Source organism: Solea solea, chromosome 2 (assembly GCF_958295425.1).
Source record: "Solea solea chromosome 2, fSolSol10.1, whole genome shotgun sequence".
NCBI classification, from domain to species: Eukaryota; Metazoa; Chordata; class Actinopteri; order Pleuronectiformes; family Soleidae; genus Solea; species Solea solea.
The window spans coordinates 6,300,636-6,317,156 of NC_081135.1; the positions used below are offsets into that span (position 1 = coordinate 6,300,636).

At 39.1% G+C, this 16,521-nt stretch overlaps 1 protein-coding gene across 3 annotated transcripts in view; it reads right to left on the bottom strand.

Annotated features, from left to right (window-relative positions):
• LOC131448985 (interleukin-1 receptor accessory protein-like 1) overlaps positions 1-16,521 on the bottom strand; it is a 238,457-nt gene that overhangs the window by 199,794 nt on the left and 22,142 nt on the right. For 2 of the 3 annotated variants that reach the window (XM_058621867.1, XM_058621846.1), the window contains exon 1: positions 1,491-1,962. The exons of the other annotated variant lie outside the window; for it this stretch is intronic. The gene's annotated coding sequence lies outside the window, so the exon portion shown is untranslated. Of the gene's footprint in view, positions 1-1,490; positions 1,963-16,521 lie in introns of those variants that run through there. 3 annotated transcript variants of the gene reach the window in all.

Below are 16,521 nucleotides of genomic sequence, written 5' to 3' on the forward strand. Positions count from 1 at the left end.
CTTAATTCATCAGAGTGCATGGGGAGGAATTGAATGCCGCAGGGTAAACTTGACCAGCATAAAAAAGTGCCAATGCTGGATGACATAATCTCTGTCTAAATCAATTTCTGTGTGAGAGTACTCGACTCAGCTCAATATGTAGCTGCAGGGCTTCCGTTAAGTGGCCATTGCCAGGTTCCTATTAATTCATGGGATGCTCGTTGCTCCTGTGGCAAAGCTTAACCCAAGATGTTGGAGATGTATAAAGATTATAAAAGCAACATTGTTAAACAAGGTGAATCACCTGAAGCACAGAGTTTCAAAGGGGAAAAACGGGGAGTAGGTTTTGTACAGTTTCTGGAGCAGCTGAAAGGAAAATCAGATGTTATTAATGAGGTGATAATAAAAGTGAAGTGCATGATTTGTAATCGAGAAAAGAAGCATCTCTGCAGCAGATGCCTGACAAGATGCAATATAAAAGGCTACAAATATTTCTGTTCAGAGGATATGGAAGGCAAATGCTTTTTTTTTATTATTATTTCTTCATGAGCCTGCAGCATCTGCTTCAACTTTACATCAGTATCACTTCATGATTCTCAAATATGTTCAACTGGCAAAGCCAAGTCTGGTCAGACGGACAGCGAAGCTCCAACATCCATCTGGACTATCATGAGCCATCATCCATCCAAGCAGAGAACCAGCACACACACTGAGGAGAGTCAGAGAACCAAGTGGCCAAGCAATCATTCAGCAGAAATAATGTGAAATCACTAAGCCTGGTTTCTTCTGACACACACACACACACACACATCATTATATTCCTAATCTTAACTACAACAATTTAATTCATTACCCTAAACTTAACCCTAACCACAATTCACATCTTAATCCCAACTTTAACTTGAGCATCAGAAACGAGGTTCGGTCTCATCAGGTGCAGAAATGTCAGCGTTAAAACGAGAAAATGTCTTTAAAGAGACAACAAAAACGAGCATGCGCATACTCACACACGGACGCGTCGGCTGTGTGCACATGTGCACGACACCCACGGACACACGCGCGTCGTCGCGCACTTCTGCAGGATTACATACACAAACACACAACGCTGATGCACCAGGGTGAAATGCAAATACGCACAGTGTTGCACAATCGACAATGAAGTCGCTGGAGACGTAATCACTCTGATTGGATAATTAGGGTTTTATTAAAGAAGACACTTCCATAGTCACTTCCACGGACTATGGCACTGCAGCTGAACACTTCACTGTAGAGGTTCCGTCTGCAACTACAGCAAAGGCGATTGGAATCATGCGTAACAGGGAAATCATGCTCGCTCCAAATGCGCATTTAAGTGCCGCATATAAGGAGATCAAGCGTTTGTTGAAGCCTGATGCAAATCTGCGCACATTAAATGTCCGCGACGACCAAATTAACCAAACTGTCCAAGGTGATCAGGACAAACATCCACACAACTTTGGAAACGTAAAGACGAAAGGATGAATTTAACTTACCCACACGCAGTTTCCCGATGATAGCGCTCACTCTGCTGTCAATTCAGTTAACAGCCCCGCACCATCACGGTGGAACACGATCTGTTTCAGCGTGCAGAGTAAAGCAATATGAAAGGAAAACAAAGAATCCCACACGTGAAATAGTCCACTTCTCCAAGAAAAAAAGAACTCAGGGTCTATTCCAAAATCACATATTGTCTGCCTCCACCGGCACAAACCACGCCACAGAACAGCCGGTCACTTTGAAAACACCAGCACAGATAAACGCGAAGGAAATATTTGTGCAGTTTTATGAGACGAACGGACGAAACACAGTCAATGAAGGGCAACAATTACAGGAGGCAATTAGTCTGATAATCCCGTTCAATCAGCTGCTCACAGGCGCACAGTCCCGGCAGGTGAGCAGCGCTCTGCGCAGGACTACACACGAGCGCAAACCACCAAAGTGATGTGCAGGAAAAAGACCCCACTGATGCGCTCTCTCTCTCTCTCTCTCTCCCTCCCTCTCTCTCAGTGCCGCGAAAACGAGATGCGTCAAGCGTGCACAACTTCCGTGCATGACATCGGGCACTTCTCCATCAAACTAAAAGCGCACGAGAAGTGTCGTGCGAGCGCCAACATAATTCATTGTAAAATGTAATTTAAATGAGAAACAAGGCTTTATAATGTACAATTGCAACAAGTATAATGCATCACGTTTCCTGTGTATTTTGTTTTCTTGCACTGTGAGTTATACATCCATTTTCATTGAGGTTTTGGACACCTGCTATTTAGAGCAAATGTGGGACCTTTATTTTGAAGACGACGTTGGTCTTATTTCCGTCTGATTTTTACTGACTTGACAGTGGTACCAGGCTCAGACCTGCGGTTCTCCGGAGTCTATCCTCTGCACTCCATGGCTGAAGCCTCCCACACAATCGCGCATGAGGAAAACTCGTCCTCATTACGCAGCTGTCCCGACAGATAAAATTCCCGAGGTGGTTTTTATTTTTAGTGGCAGAGCTTGAGGAGTTTGCATGGACCGGCAGGCAATGCAGTGTTGCTTCAGTGTGAGGACAGACGCACTGCCGCCCAACGGAAATAGCAGAGAGGCTGTAAATAAATAAATAAATAAATATCCTCCTTAACAAGACAAAATTTAAAAAATAAATGCATTTAAACCGTTTATGTTCCTCAAATACGTTTCATCAATACATTTATGACACATTCATTCATAGCAACTAGACCCAGCTCACAGCAAACAGCGTGATTACTGTGAGCCATGAACACAAAACAGTTTTCATTATATTGATCAACAATTAAAGCTGGTCTCTTACATTCCAAATAGGCCCTAAAATATACTCATCTACATCATCACAGCACAGCATAGCATAGTATCATGTTTTTCTTATATATTCAGCATCGACTTCACTCTAAGATGACAAAAAAAGACATAAAAGGATTTCAGTCTGTTTAGCTCAGGTGTTACCAGTATTTATGAGGAACCACAGAGTCACATCCACCAAGCGAGAGACAAAACCCTGAATCACTAAAGAAGATAAATGGACACTGGTCTGCCTTGCCTTTTCTTTCAACCACAGAGGTGCGACACAGATTAAGGACTTGTAGGTAAGTGGGGCCCCTCTGTTGGCCAGTCAAACTCCATCAAAAAGGGACTTTTTTGATTTCCCCCTCACTGGACTCCCCCCTGTCAAGACTTTGGCCTCTGCCACTGTCTCTGTGAGGCGCATTTCGATGAGGAAAACCACCGTCCTCGGACTGAAAATGTGCACTTGTGAGCTTTCTTTGTCACGCAGTGACCTCAACGTGAATAGAGGTCCCTTCATGAGCAACGAAGTGGACAAACACTGCATTGATTCCCCAAAATCCACCCCTCGATCTGAGGTTGTTGTCCGCAAATGGCCTCGACTCGATCAACTAGTTAGTGTGCATCTTTGAGTACAAGTGTCCAGTGAGCGCAGGGCGACAGCCTGTTTGTTAGTGCCACGGCTCTATAATGAAGCCACTGATATCAAAATGACTGATTTTGAAAATTATAAACTCTTTAATGGTAGATTTGGGATATTAACTCCAAAATTTGTCATCTGCAAAAACTTGACAAACCTGAACATTTAAGAAATGAATGTCCACTTAAAAGCAACATCATGAAGCTGTTTAGCAGTCTAATTAAAAAAATATTCTGAAGTTCTGGGTGGAAAACTTGCCAAGAGATAAAATACATGTGAACATATAAAAGTGAATTTTTTACTTCAAAGTAAAAAGAGTTAAGTGAGGCCAGTATTTACAATGTGTATTTGTGTTGTGTGTCATGTTCTCCTCCCTGATGTGATGGAAGAATGATGAGAAGAGGAGAAATTTCAAAAACTAAAAATGTTTCATTACATGTGACTATATTGTGCACATGTTTGACTAAAACCTAAGAAATGCCATATTAGGATCTATATTTGCTAATGGGAGCAGACAATAAACAATGCTGTATTATTGAATGACAAGGTAACATGTCAACCTGCTGACTGGCAGATTATAATTCCTCTCTTTCTATTACTCTTTTGTTTGTATAATGTGTTTTCAATGTAACATCCGGTACTGATCAATGGCAACAAGCTATTCGCAAGATGTGTCATCAGAGAAAACGCAGGGAAAGATGCTGCTGCTTCACTAATGCTAATAGTGAGACTGAATCTAAATAAAATCAGTTTTCTTTTTCTCTTAAATAAGCTCACCTGTCTATGACTTACATGGAATTAATTGATTAATCGATGACTAAACTATTTTGATATCAATTAATCAGTTTAAAAGAAATTAAATAATTACTGTATGTACAGTATATATTTTCTGGTTTCATAAAATTTTGGTTTGTGCACAAAACAAGATCGAGAACATCGTCATTTTGAGGTTTGGCAAACATTTTTCAACATTTCTTTACAGTTTAGGGCCCAAACAACTATTTGATTGATGGGGAAAATAATCAGCAGATTAATTGATTATGAAAATAATTGTTAGTTGCAGCTCGTGTTTGCAGTAAATGACACTGAAACTTAAACTGTGGAGAGAAGCATGGCATAATCGCACATCAAGAGAAACTTGAGACCAAGTGTCAAAAGCCTGTCACCAGCCTCGAAGGGTGAGAAATATCCAATATGTCAGATTAAGGATTAATGACATGATATTAGATTTTCTGACCCAGTGACCCCTAATAATTAAAAGTCTGAAGGAATTCTAAGCATAACTATATCTATAACTTTTACTCTCAATGGATTGTTTCTTATCTTTGTATTTGCTCAAACAAACAAAAGATAACACAGTAAGAAAATTATGCCCACAAACAAATCACCAGTTTCAAATATTTTGTGTAAGGGGTCATTCAGATATGGCATCTTATAACTTTCTATGTTTTGGAGTTTGTAATGCTCTTATCATAAGTGCCGTTTCCAGGCAACCAACGCCTGTGTGGTAGTTTATTCAGCCTCCCTGAGTCGACTTGCTCACCTTAGAATGAAAACTAAAAAAACAACAACCATAAATGGATTCCCAGCACCACAGAATCTATTGCTGTGTCAAACTCAGGCAGCACAATAACCCGACAACCTAACGTTATTTGATTCAAAAACATCTTAAGAAAGTAAATACATGTCTTTCTTTCATATTGTTAAGTAAATAAAGATAGTGGTTTAAATAAAATTCTACAGGATCGCACTACAAGCCACAATACTAAAACATGTGAATAATAAATATTCCTTCTCCTGTTTTATCTAGGACAGTGTGGTGAATTATCTTTGGAAATTTAGTGCATCTTTCTTGGAGCGAGATGGTGTTCAAATTTTCACATCATGTGAGGAAGTGACTCACATCAGTGATTTAAGAGTTGTTGAGTGGGAAAGCAGGCATTATTGCTTGTTGCAAAGTCACAGTGAAGCCCTGCGAGACTAAACAAAGAAGGATGAGATGATCGGAGCGTGATGGATGTCGATTACTCTGATACTAGTCATAGCAGGAGTGCGAGTCCATTTAGTTTATCTTGCATTGTACAATCAACCCCCAGAGGGAAGCATTCAGTGTGAACATTTGTTTCGTTCAAGCCTCCTCACTGTCTTGTTAGTTTGATCTGCCTCTGTTTGCAAAAATCATGATGGAGAGATACTGCACATCCATTGGTCTACAACAAAATTCCACCTGGACCCGTTTTCCTCTACTCATGCAAGGAGGAATAAGTCAGTGAACTGACTTTCCTCTACCTGCTTTCCTAAAATAAACAGATGCACACTCTGGCAGAGGAAAGTCTGCTTGCAGATATTTTTACAGCTTCCTGGCCTACATCTGACAACTCATATCCTAAGTCTTGTCAGGGAGCCATGACTTGCTCTAAATTCAATCTTTTCCTTCTAAAAAGGAAATTTGCAGTGAAAACTGCCTCAGATTGCACCAATTAACTATCGTGAGTACCTGAAAACGTCCCACCCTAAAGCTACGTTTCCACCGAGTGGAACAGTTCATTTCAGTGTGGTACAGTACGTGTTGTTTTGCGTTTTCCATTAGGAATAGTACCAAAATAACTGGCCCCAACTGTTCCATTTTCTGTACCCTTCCCTTGGGGTTCCAGAGTAATGATACAGTATGGTACGTATGGAGGTAGACCCACGACAGTCAGCTGATTTTGGGCGACAAAAAAGCGTCACTCCCTTGCAACCGGTGTTTTTTCAACGGTGGCAGTCTATCCTCATACAAAGCTTGACGTCTTGTTGAGACAAAGAGCGACAAACCAAGCAGAAACAAAGAGCTGCTCTGTTGTTGTCCGTTCTGTTGTCCGTTCTGTTGTGCCTACCTAGTAAAAGGTACATTCCTCAGTCGATATACAAGCCTGACCCAGGTCTTTACCGATCTAAACCGAACTGTACCATGATGGAAACACCGATTACAGCCAGCTCATGTACGGTATATACCAATGACCCTTTTTTCTTTACGCAGTCTTCGTGTATATGCTTGTTTATACTCATCCAAGCGCACTTAAACACTTAAATCCAAATTTGTTTTTCTGCCAAGTAGCAAAACACCAGTGCTACTTTTGTTAATAAGCTGAGGTACATTTTTAATTGAGCTCCATGAGCCTAATGAAATCCAATTACAGAAAAATAAGAACATGGTTATGGTTCAAATTAAAGAAAAATAGCAAAAGCACTATGAGAGACCCACTTCACCCCTATTCTCTGCATGGTGGCATGAAAGGTCTTCCTGCTGTTGAGAAAAAGCTGCTGAGCTTAGCTGGGAACTGAGGAAAGTAATGTTTGTAATCTTTGACTGCAAGAGTCAGAAGCGTTCTTATTTTCTGTTTTTATTTCTACCTCCCATGGAAGTGTACAACAATGGAGTAAAGACCTTCTAGCCTTTGAAAAAGTCAACGAAAAGTTGTATTGTGTGTAATCATTGTAAGGTACAATACGTCACATTTCTGCAATGCATATTTTTAAAAACAATTTAGACAAAATATTTCCGGGGGACCATTTCATTTCATCTTTTAATGATGACTTTACAGAACATTGACTGAATCTATTTGATTCCATACTGCTTTACCACATCAATAAACTAGGTCTCCTGTTATTGTTATGAGTGAGAGACCCCTAGATAGGTTCAATATAAAATTATGTCAATTTGAAGCAGAACCATGGTATATTTCAAATTAATCTTCTGTCAGATAAATAAAAGTGAAATTCCTTCCAAAACAGATTTAGCTAATGTACAGAGGTTGCATGTAAACAGAATTCAGAGAAGTCTGGAGCCCTCTAATCTTATTTTGATGATGCAGCTTAAGAACGAAATTAGGGCTTGCACAGCCAAACATCCACCAGGGAGGAGGGAGTGAGATGCAAGATATCTGAGGCAAGAGATGGAGATATGTGCTTAACATCCTCATTCAAAGGCTATGTGCAGCCTGACGTGAGCTGAAAGTGAAGCACAAATTTATGTGCTCTCAGAAAATGCCGTCTCAGTGGACTCCTTCACATCCTTAAAGTAGGTTAACTCTATATGAGACAGGATTCAGATTAACTGTTTTGTCTAAATAAAGCACATTATTCTATCATAGATTTCTCTTGTTTATAATATGCATAGTTTTCCAGTTTATAGATAAATATCTATATAACAAAATCTAGATAAAAAAAAACAAAAGGTGTATGTGGTGGCTCTCTGTTTTTGCTTTTGTGTATACTTGCTTATGGGCACAAGTGCATCATTATTCATAACGCTGATCATTATACTAACCTCCCATCTTACGTTTACCTTTTTTCTTATTTTTTGCCTTCAAGTCTGATTCTTATCCACAGAGCCTTTACAAACAACTCATATTTATGTTTAAATCTTAAAACGAACAAAGTGGAATATTACAAATTTATTTAATCTATCTATTTATTTATTTATTTATTTAGTTATTTAATAGATAAATACAGTCTGATCAGCTAGGAATTCTCATCTACTGATTGTTATTTTCATTGGACCACTTCTGCTATGTTGTCTCTATTTGAATTTAGGGCTAATTAAACCAAATCTTCATGGTCTATGCAGGATATGTGAAATCATGAAAGTGGGAGCTTTAAAGCCAATCTTGTTATCAGTCAGTCAGTCATCATCTACCGCTTTATCCTCCACCAGAGGGTCGCGGGGTGTGCTGTGCCAATCTCCGCTACATCAGGCGATAGGCGGGGTACGTCCTGGACAGTTCGCCAGTCCATCGCAGGGCCACACACAGATAGAGACAAACAACCATTCACTCACACACTCACTCCTATGATCAATTTAGAGTGTCCAATTTACCTAATCCCCACATTGCATGTTTTTGGACTGTGGGAGGAAGCCGGAGAACCCTTCTCGCTGCACGGCAAGAGTGCTAACCACTACACACCGTGTGGCCCATCTTGTTATCAACCTCAACATAATTCATTTTCATAAAATTATAGAAACAGGACAAAGGTGTAGAAACAAGAACAAAAACATTATAATAAATAAATAAAATTAAATATCTAAAAATTGCAGAACAAATGTTATATCATTTTTGAGTAAAGTTATAATATTGAATATAATATACAGTTTCAGTTCACTGAATGCTCCTCTGTACTCCATAAAATGTCAGGGCTCTTCAGTGTGAAGCTGCACATCTGCAGGTACTGCCAATATTTCACAATAATGACAGGAAGTGTGAGGAAGGGAGGGTAGTCAGTCAGTTGGTGTCACACTAATAAAAAAAGCTGGTCATTTGGGGCGTATGCATCTTTTAAAAAAAGCTGGAAAACAAAGCTGAAGGATCAGTCACTTAATCAGGTAATAAGGTGAGCAGAACATGATCCCACACTAATCCCTGATGTCATCAAACTAGGTCTTAATAACCGATGTGTCATGCATGGGTCACAATGAGCAAAGCCATGTCTTTTCTGGCACCATTTAAAAGCATCAGGTATAATCCAAGCTCCCTGTCCTGCATGTTTCCCTCAAATGTTGTTTTGAGGGTAATTGAGTGATGTGAATAATAAGGAATTCCCAGTGTGTGCTATGTTTGGCTTTGTAGTGTTAACCAGGCGATCCAAGCCTTACACTTTGATTCATGAATGATGCATCAAGAAGTTCAATCAAGACATTCAGTGCGCTGAAACAAAAAGGCCCCCCTGCTTTGACACGGACATCACACTCCATTTAATTAATGGAGACAGACCCAGGTGGTCCATGTGTACTTTATGTCAAACCTCAGATCTTACTTGAAATTATGCACCTTAAAGATAAAACAAGAAATGTTCATTAATACTGAAGAGGAAGGAATGAGCTGCAAGAGGAGTTGTGAATCATATATTTAAAAGGCACTATAGGTGGGCAATGTTCCCGGTGACAAACAACAAAAAAGCCCCGTTAGTACAGGATTAGAATAATGTGGGCATCCCATAACTAATAAATGACCGTTCAACTTGAAATGTATCATGCCTCCCCTCCCACACAGCTGGCAGCAGAGCTAAGTCTTGCCATATCTTTTGCTGCTGCTCAGTGGGACTCAGTATGGAGGAGTACCATGCTCTCCTCAGTGTGTGTGAGGTGTGTAGGATTATCCAATTTAAGATATTATGCAGGGCATATATCACCTCAGTGAGGCTGTCAAAGATGAGTAAAAGCTACTCGTTTCTGTTGGCAAATGTGCGAAGAGCTAGGTTGGTACATTACTCCATCTATTTTGGGAAGACCTTGATATAAAGTGCTTCAACTCAGAAGTGCTTTCTATACTATACTACACTATAGAGATTTTTACTAAAGAATCTCTACAGAGTTTGTATTCCTTAAGCAGAAGATTCACACTGTTAACCAGATAGATGTGTCATGACTCTAGTGGAAGGAGAAAAGCTAAGGATTATTTTTTTCCGTACTTGATTTACTAATGACCCTGTCAACTCATCTATACCACCACTGAAAATTTAAAATAGTTTCTTCAAAATGTTATCCCTGGTTCATTCCTCATCACCTGTGCCAGGCAAATCAATAAAGCAATCTATCTGCCCATCCCCCCCTTGTGATATTTAAAATTGATTCCCCATCAAAAAAAATCAGTCAGCACTAATCTGGCATTATATTTGAGCCCTTAGCAAAGCAACATCCATCCATCCATCCATCATCTACTGCTTTATCCTCCACTGGAGGGTCGCAGGCTTCACTTATTTATCACCAAGTAAGAAACGCTTCCTATACTCAAACCCACAACTTGAGCCTTGTTTCTGTTAATTATAGCTCATGCATCATCATAAAACATTACTGTAACATGATTCTACAAGGCTGAGCACAAAACAGGATGTTGATTTTTGTTTATTCTTTAATGGGGTCTTGGTTAACTTGGTCTTCTACTGCAGTGTTTCTCAATCCTGGTCCTTTGGGACCCACTGCCCCTGTGTGTTTTAGTTCCCCAACACACCAAAGCAACCCAACCAAAAGGTTTTGAAAAGCTCTCTAGTCTGAAATCACACAAGAGTCAAATGTTGTCTCTGCAGCTGGATTTTAGAGGTGAACTGTAAATTCTGAACATCTTGAATTTCCCTCTTTATCTTACTTAGTTTTGTATTAATAGACACAAATGTATAAAAATGGTTTGAATAACCAGACAAAAAAAGTTTTGGATGAAAGGGAGTTGAATCCTGTCCAACAACGCAATGCTATTGTTTCAACCGGCTGCCCTTGAAAAAAGACCGATCGAGTCTTGAATAGCGGAACAAAGCTTTTTACCACAATTCCCAGGGCTATGATTACAGATAAGACTTCCCTCAGGCAATTCAGTGAAGGGCAGATGAGGAACAGAAGCCTAGCATGTGGTCTAAGTATGGGCCAGCTAATTGGCTACAAAGCCAGATTGAAACGTAGGATTTCTTTGTGTAAATATGGTTAAACCACCATTCATACAGACATAGAAAGATTGACTGTCTACAGTGCTTGTGCATATTCGCCACACTGGAAATGACTCAATTCATCACATCATGGCCACTCTTGGCAGAAAACACTGATCGGTCTCTGATGGTATGTATGTAACACAACTTCGCAGAGCCATCACGCTAAAGGCCAGGTTTGTTTGAAGTTCACTTTGCAATGCATCAGTGGTGATGACCTAGATTTCCTCTCTATCCTTCCTCCAAGAGTGCAGAGAGAGAGGGAGAGGGTGAGAGACAGCCTCGTTTCAGCTTCTCCATCCTCTAACTGTGTCAGCCCGCCTGTAAACATTTGGCACAGAGTCACATCGCTGCGTCTCCCCGTTTCCCCACAGACGACTTTCTTTTCCTGGTGTCAACTCATGACTTGCCATGTGTTGTTTTTTTTTTACAAAGCTAAATAGAAGTATGATACAATCAAAAAAAGACGAAAATAAATGCATGGCTCTAAAATCACTTTTCAATTGAAGATTATTCCTTCTCCATTACACCCAACAATCTTTTGGTTTTCATCCTTTCTCCTCAATATTCAGACGTCATGTTTTGTTGATGATTTACCCTTCGTGTTAACTACAGTTGCGTGTTCTACATGAGGATATTAAACATACTATAATGACCCAAGGGAAACACTAATCTATACTATAATCACAGCCTAGATGTCATGCACAAATTGTAAACTCTTCTTTGGCCATGACTGTGAGAGAAAAAAAACATTATAAAGATAACCTTTACTGTCATGACAGATGAAACAGGTATATGTGTATATGCAATATACCCAAATTAATGTCTGACAAATTATCAGTGTAAAGCATTCTCACTGATTTAAAAAATCAGTGGAAAAGCAAGTGATACAAATCAATCCTAAAGTACCATCCCTCTACTTCCTGTTCTGACCAAGAGAAACAAATCACAGCTCAGAAACAAATACTGCCCAGTGTACCTTCCCTCTCCTCCATCCCTTTGCTTTATTTTTCTGTCAGATGCTGAAAAGACCAAAATCACAAAGGAAAAATAACATAATTGGAACCTGACCTTGAGCCTCAAAAAGAAAAAGTATTTACTCTGATCTTATCTACCACTCAGGAAGAAACCATGAGGGTGAAACCATTTCACCCTCTTTTTTTATCCCATGGTCTGACTTCTCCCTCCATCCCACACTCACAGACGGGACTGTTGTTGGTTCCAACAACACTTGAGTGAAAGCACAACAGCAAAAAGTGCTTCAGCTCAACAAGCCAGAAAGAGTGCTGCTGCTACTGCTGCTGCCTTTTTTAATTATGCATGCTGCACAGCATTACGCAGCTCTGTCAGTCAGGGAAACTGCATCTTCTTCAGTACTTCTGCTCCCGTCTTTTGTTGGTTTCCTTGGTGACCACATAATCTGACATCATTAAATGGGGAGAGTATCCAAATATCCACCCTACTCCTGCCCAATCCTGTCACACTGACTGCTACCGCTGACTCTCGTCGTGTTCAACTTCATTAGAAATCCAGTTTCTGTCAAAATTCAGGAAGCCAGTGAAGGCTGTAGAAAAATTAAGATGAGTGGAGTGAATTAATGTTCTTTAATGTAAAATCTGCCGCACTGTAGCACTGAGTGTGTGCGTATGTGTGGGTGGGGAGGTATGTGTGGGTGGGGAGGTAGGGTGTGTGGGGGGGGTGCATGAGTTTTGGCTTTGGTCCTGGTTATTTAGCGTTTCTCTGTGTGCCACAGCAGGTGCAAATGTAAAAGAACACCTCAACATGATGATAGATTGCAGTGCTTTCTCACAGCAAATGAAGAAGCAGGCATAAAAACATCTGTAAAGCAATCAAGTCTGACTTACAGTCTACGCTGCTTCTTATACACTTAACACAGATGTCTGTGACTATAGTTCAGGACGTATCATCATTATTAGGATAAAAAAAATTGGGATTCAAAACATTTGAGCTAAAATTAAAAATAAATAAAAGTACAGAAACTTTATCACAAAACTGCAATGTACTTTAAATACTGAGATTATTTTAACTCATGTATGAAAGACAACATTCCATTATTAAAGATGAAACTGTGATTATTTTGTATCCAACTGCAACTAATGATTGTTTTTTTTATCTTGGATTAATTAATCAGATGAAAATTCTCAGTCATTGTTTTTAATTTTATATTAATTTAATTTGTGTCTGATTGAAGCCAGCTGCAAAAATCCTTCAAATGCAGGTGAGTGATGTCAAAAGTTAATTAAGATTTAAATCATCAACATTAAAGACAAAGTTAATCTACGAGCAAAAACGTGTAATAAATCTTGCATATCTGACATGTTTTAATAATCGACATAAATGAAAGACTACATTTTATAATTTAAAAACCATGTGTGATTTATTTAGAAATCAGTACTCAATGTAATATCTGTAGACAACATCACATTTACTTCAAAACTTTTCAAAATTATACTCTATTGAAACAAAACGTCCTTCAGTGTATTAAAAATAATTAGATGAGCCTCACGAACTGGGGCTAAAACTCATGTCAGGCTTTCCAGGTTTAACAGGAATCAGATTTTAGAAAGGAGATCAGCGAGACCAACCACGTTTTTTTATCTCTTCTTGATCATGACACATTTTCTCCTCAAAGCTTCAGCCTGTGCCGCCTGAACATCGTGTGCAAACTGTGATGAAATATTTAACTGGACGGGTCTCTACAGAGTTTCCCTCCATAACTTAACGAGCTGCATCACGGCACTGCAGTTTCTCATGCAACTCCATGACCTGTTCAAAAGCAACAACACGTTGCAGCTGCAGTTCTGCAGAATTATTTATGTATCGTGTGATTTCTCTTAGGTAACTGCTGACATTTTGACAGCTGTGGGGTGTAATTATCAGAAGTGCAGTGTATGCGCAGCTGCATTAGACCCTCAGGCCTCTGGTGGACTCTGTGATAACATCTCCGCTTCTTTAAAAGCACTGGTGGTTCACTGCTATTTACTGCAGTGAAGGACACTTGAATTTAACTCCTGTCAACATCACAGTCCCTTCAATCTCCAGAATATTATACCATAAACAGACATTGTGAAGGGTAGTACAGTTCACAACAAAATGACATCTTCTAAGGCTGACAATTCATTTGGTTTAACCCCCTCTTTTTATTATAATATATTTATTCATATATAATATATATATATTCCTCAGTATCCATGGTGACTGGTACCAGCTCCACTACGTCAGGATAAAAATCCTTACAATTCACGGCATATAGAAAACCATACAGCAGCTCCACAGATCTTTTTAACCTTGGAAAAAATATTTTAGTCGATGCAATTAACACTTCGGTCTTCCAGATGAAATGCCCCAAATGTGTGTTGGTGTGTCAGCTGAATGCCATGTAACAGACATTGCTATAAAATGTTTGAATTACATGATAGCCTGAACTTTGTTTCCAAGGAGACAGGAACTACTCCATGAAAAAAAACCAAGTCCATTGCAGTCAGCTTTAATGTACTCTGCATGAAGTCAGCCACAGCTGGGAAAAGTCTTGTTAATATGTTCAATAGGTCTGCAACAATTAATCCAATAATTGCTATGGATGATTGAATTGATTGCCAACCATTTTAACAACTGATTATTAGTTTTGAGAGTTTCTGTGATTTCAGCTCCACGAATGAGAATATGTCCTACTTTCTTTGCTACTCTTTTACAGTTAACTGAATATCTGTGGTTTGCTTGAAGACAGTGACATTTTAAAGTTTGGGGAACACTGATCGACATTTTTAACCATTTTCTAAAGTTTAAAGACCAAACAAGACATTTGAGGATGACACGATGTGACGGTGCTGGAAACACAGATCGTCATTTTTCATCCTGTTCTAAAGTTTATAGACCAAAGAAATGATCGATTACTCAAGTAAATGGTCAACAGGTTCAGCTTCCTATGACATATCACCGCACTATGACATGTGTTAGAGACTAATTGTCGAAAATCTTAAGACAGGAATACAGTGACAAAATGATCATTAGTGGGGTTCAAAACTCTGAAAAGAGTCAAGGTATGAAATTAAATCTTTAAGTGTTAGCATAAAGATTGTCATATTGTCAAAGATGTCATATACAGAGCATACAGTGGTGTGTATGTTTGCATTAGGCACTGTATTTTAGAGGTAAGAATTCAATTTTATTTACTCCATAGTTGTGCTTTCAAGTGACATATATACATTATATACACACACTCACTCACTCATCTTCTACCGCTTTATCCTCCACATGAGGGTGAAAGGAAGTTGCATTAGGCACTGCATTTTAGAGGTAAGAATTCAATTTTATTTACACCATAGCTGTGCTTTTAAGTGACAGGTATACAGTATATACACAGTCACTCACTCACTCATCTTCTACCGCTTTATCCTCCACGAGGGTGAAAGGAGGGGTAAACCCTGGACAGTTCGCAGTCACAGGGTCACATATATAGACAAACAACCATTCACTCTCACACCTATGGTCAATAAAGAGAGTCCAATTTACCTAATCACATAGATACTCTACACTATATTAAAAAAATTACAAGAAATAGATGAAACATATTTTGAGCAAGACTTTTTGCAAGCCAGACACCTTTAAACTATGAATACAGAACATGTATGAAAATGTTATTAAATTCAATTAAATTTCATTAAGAATCCTTTTGAATACGTCAAGAGGATCACAGGTTTGGAAAAAGGCCAAGCTGAGCCTGTGGATCCTGTGTTCAGCAGCTCTCGAAAGCTTTTGTTATTTTTATTGCCATTTTGCTGACACAATTCCCAGTACAGCACAGGTACACAGATTCAGCCTCATATCTGCAGATAACCAAGATTCCTTACAAAGCAATACCAGCTCCAGCAGTTCACAGGGGGAAGGCTCTCTAACGATTCAGTATTGGAAACTTTTTCAAACATTTTGAGGGAACTCAATTAAATTTCCATTTCAGATCAATAAACTTAATTTAACCCCACAGAGCAGTTTCCATGTCAAGCATAACGTATGTTGTAAAACACAGACACAAGTCTAATGTTATTTTACAGAGAGTATTACTTAAATTTGAAGGCGCAGGAATAAATTTCATCTTCAGTAATTCAGTGGGAACACACACATACATCTTCTTAGGACACTTCATGGACTTCCATTCATAAACAAAGTCTTATCCCCAAGTTTAACTATAACCAGTTTGACTAAACCTAACCACAATTCAAATCGTAACCCTACATTCAACCATTCATCCATTTTCTACGGCATATCCTCCATAAGTGGGTCGTGGGGGGGGGGGGGGAGCTGAAGTTAACAAACCAGGAGCTCAGAAATTAGGTTCTGCCTGTCTCCATGAGGACTACCGATGCTGATAAGGTCAGTGTTTATGCAAGAGAAGGTCCTTAAGAGAAAAAATTGTAGTAATATGTATTAGCAGTGTAAATATGCCAGAATAATTAAATCAAAACTAAATTGTTCCAAGTGCATATGTGATCTAAATGTCCAATTTATTTTATATCATTTGCCATGGGCATTCTTTGACTTGAAGATACTTACCAGTATTTTCTATGATTGAGGCATGAGTTTAAAAATAGTTTGAGGAGAAAAATATTCAATCC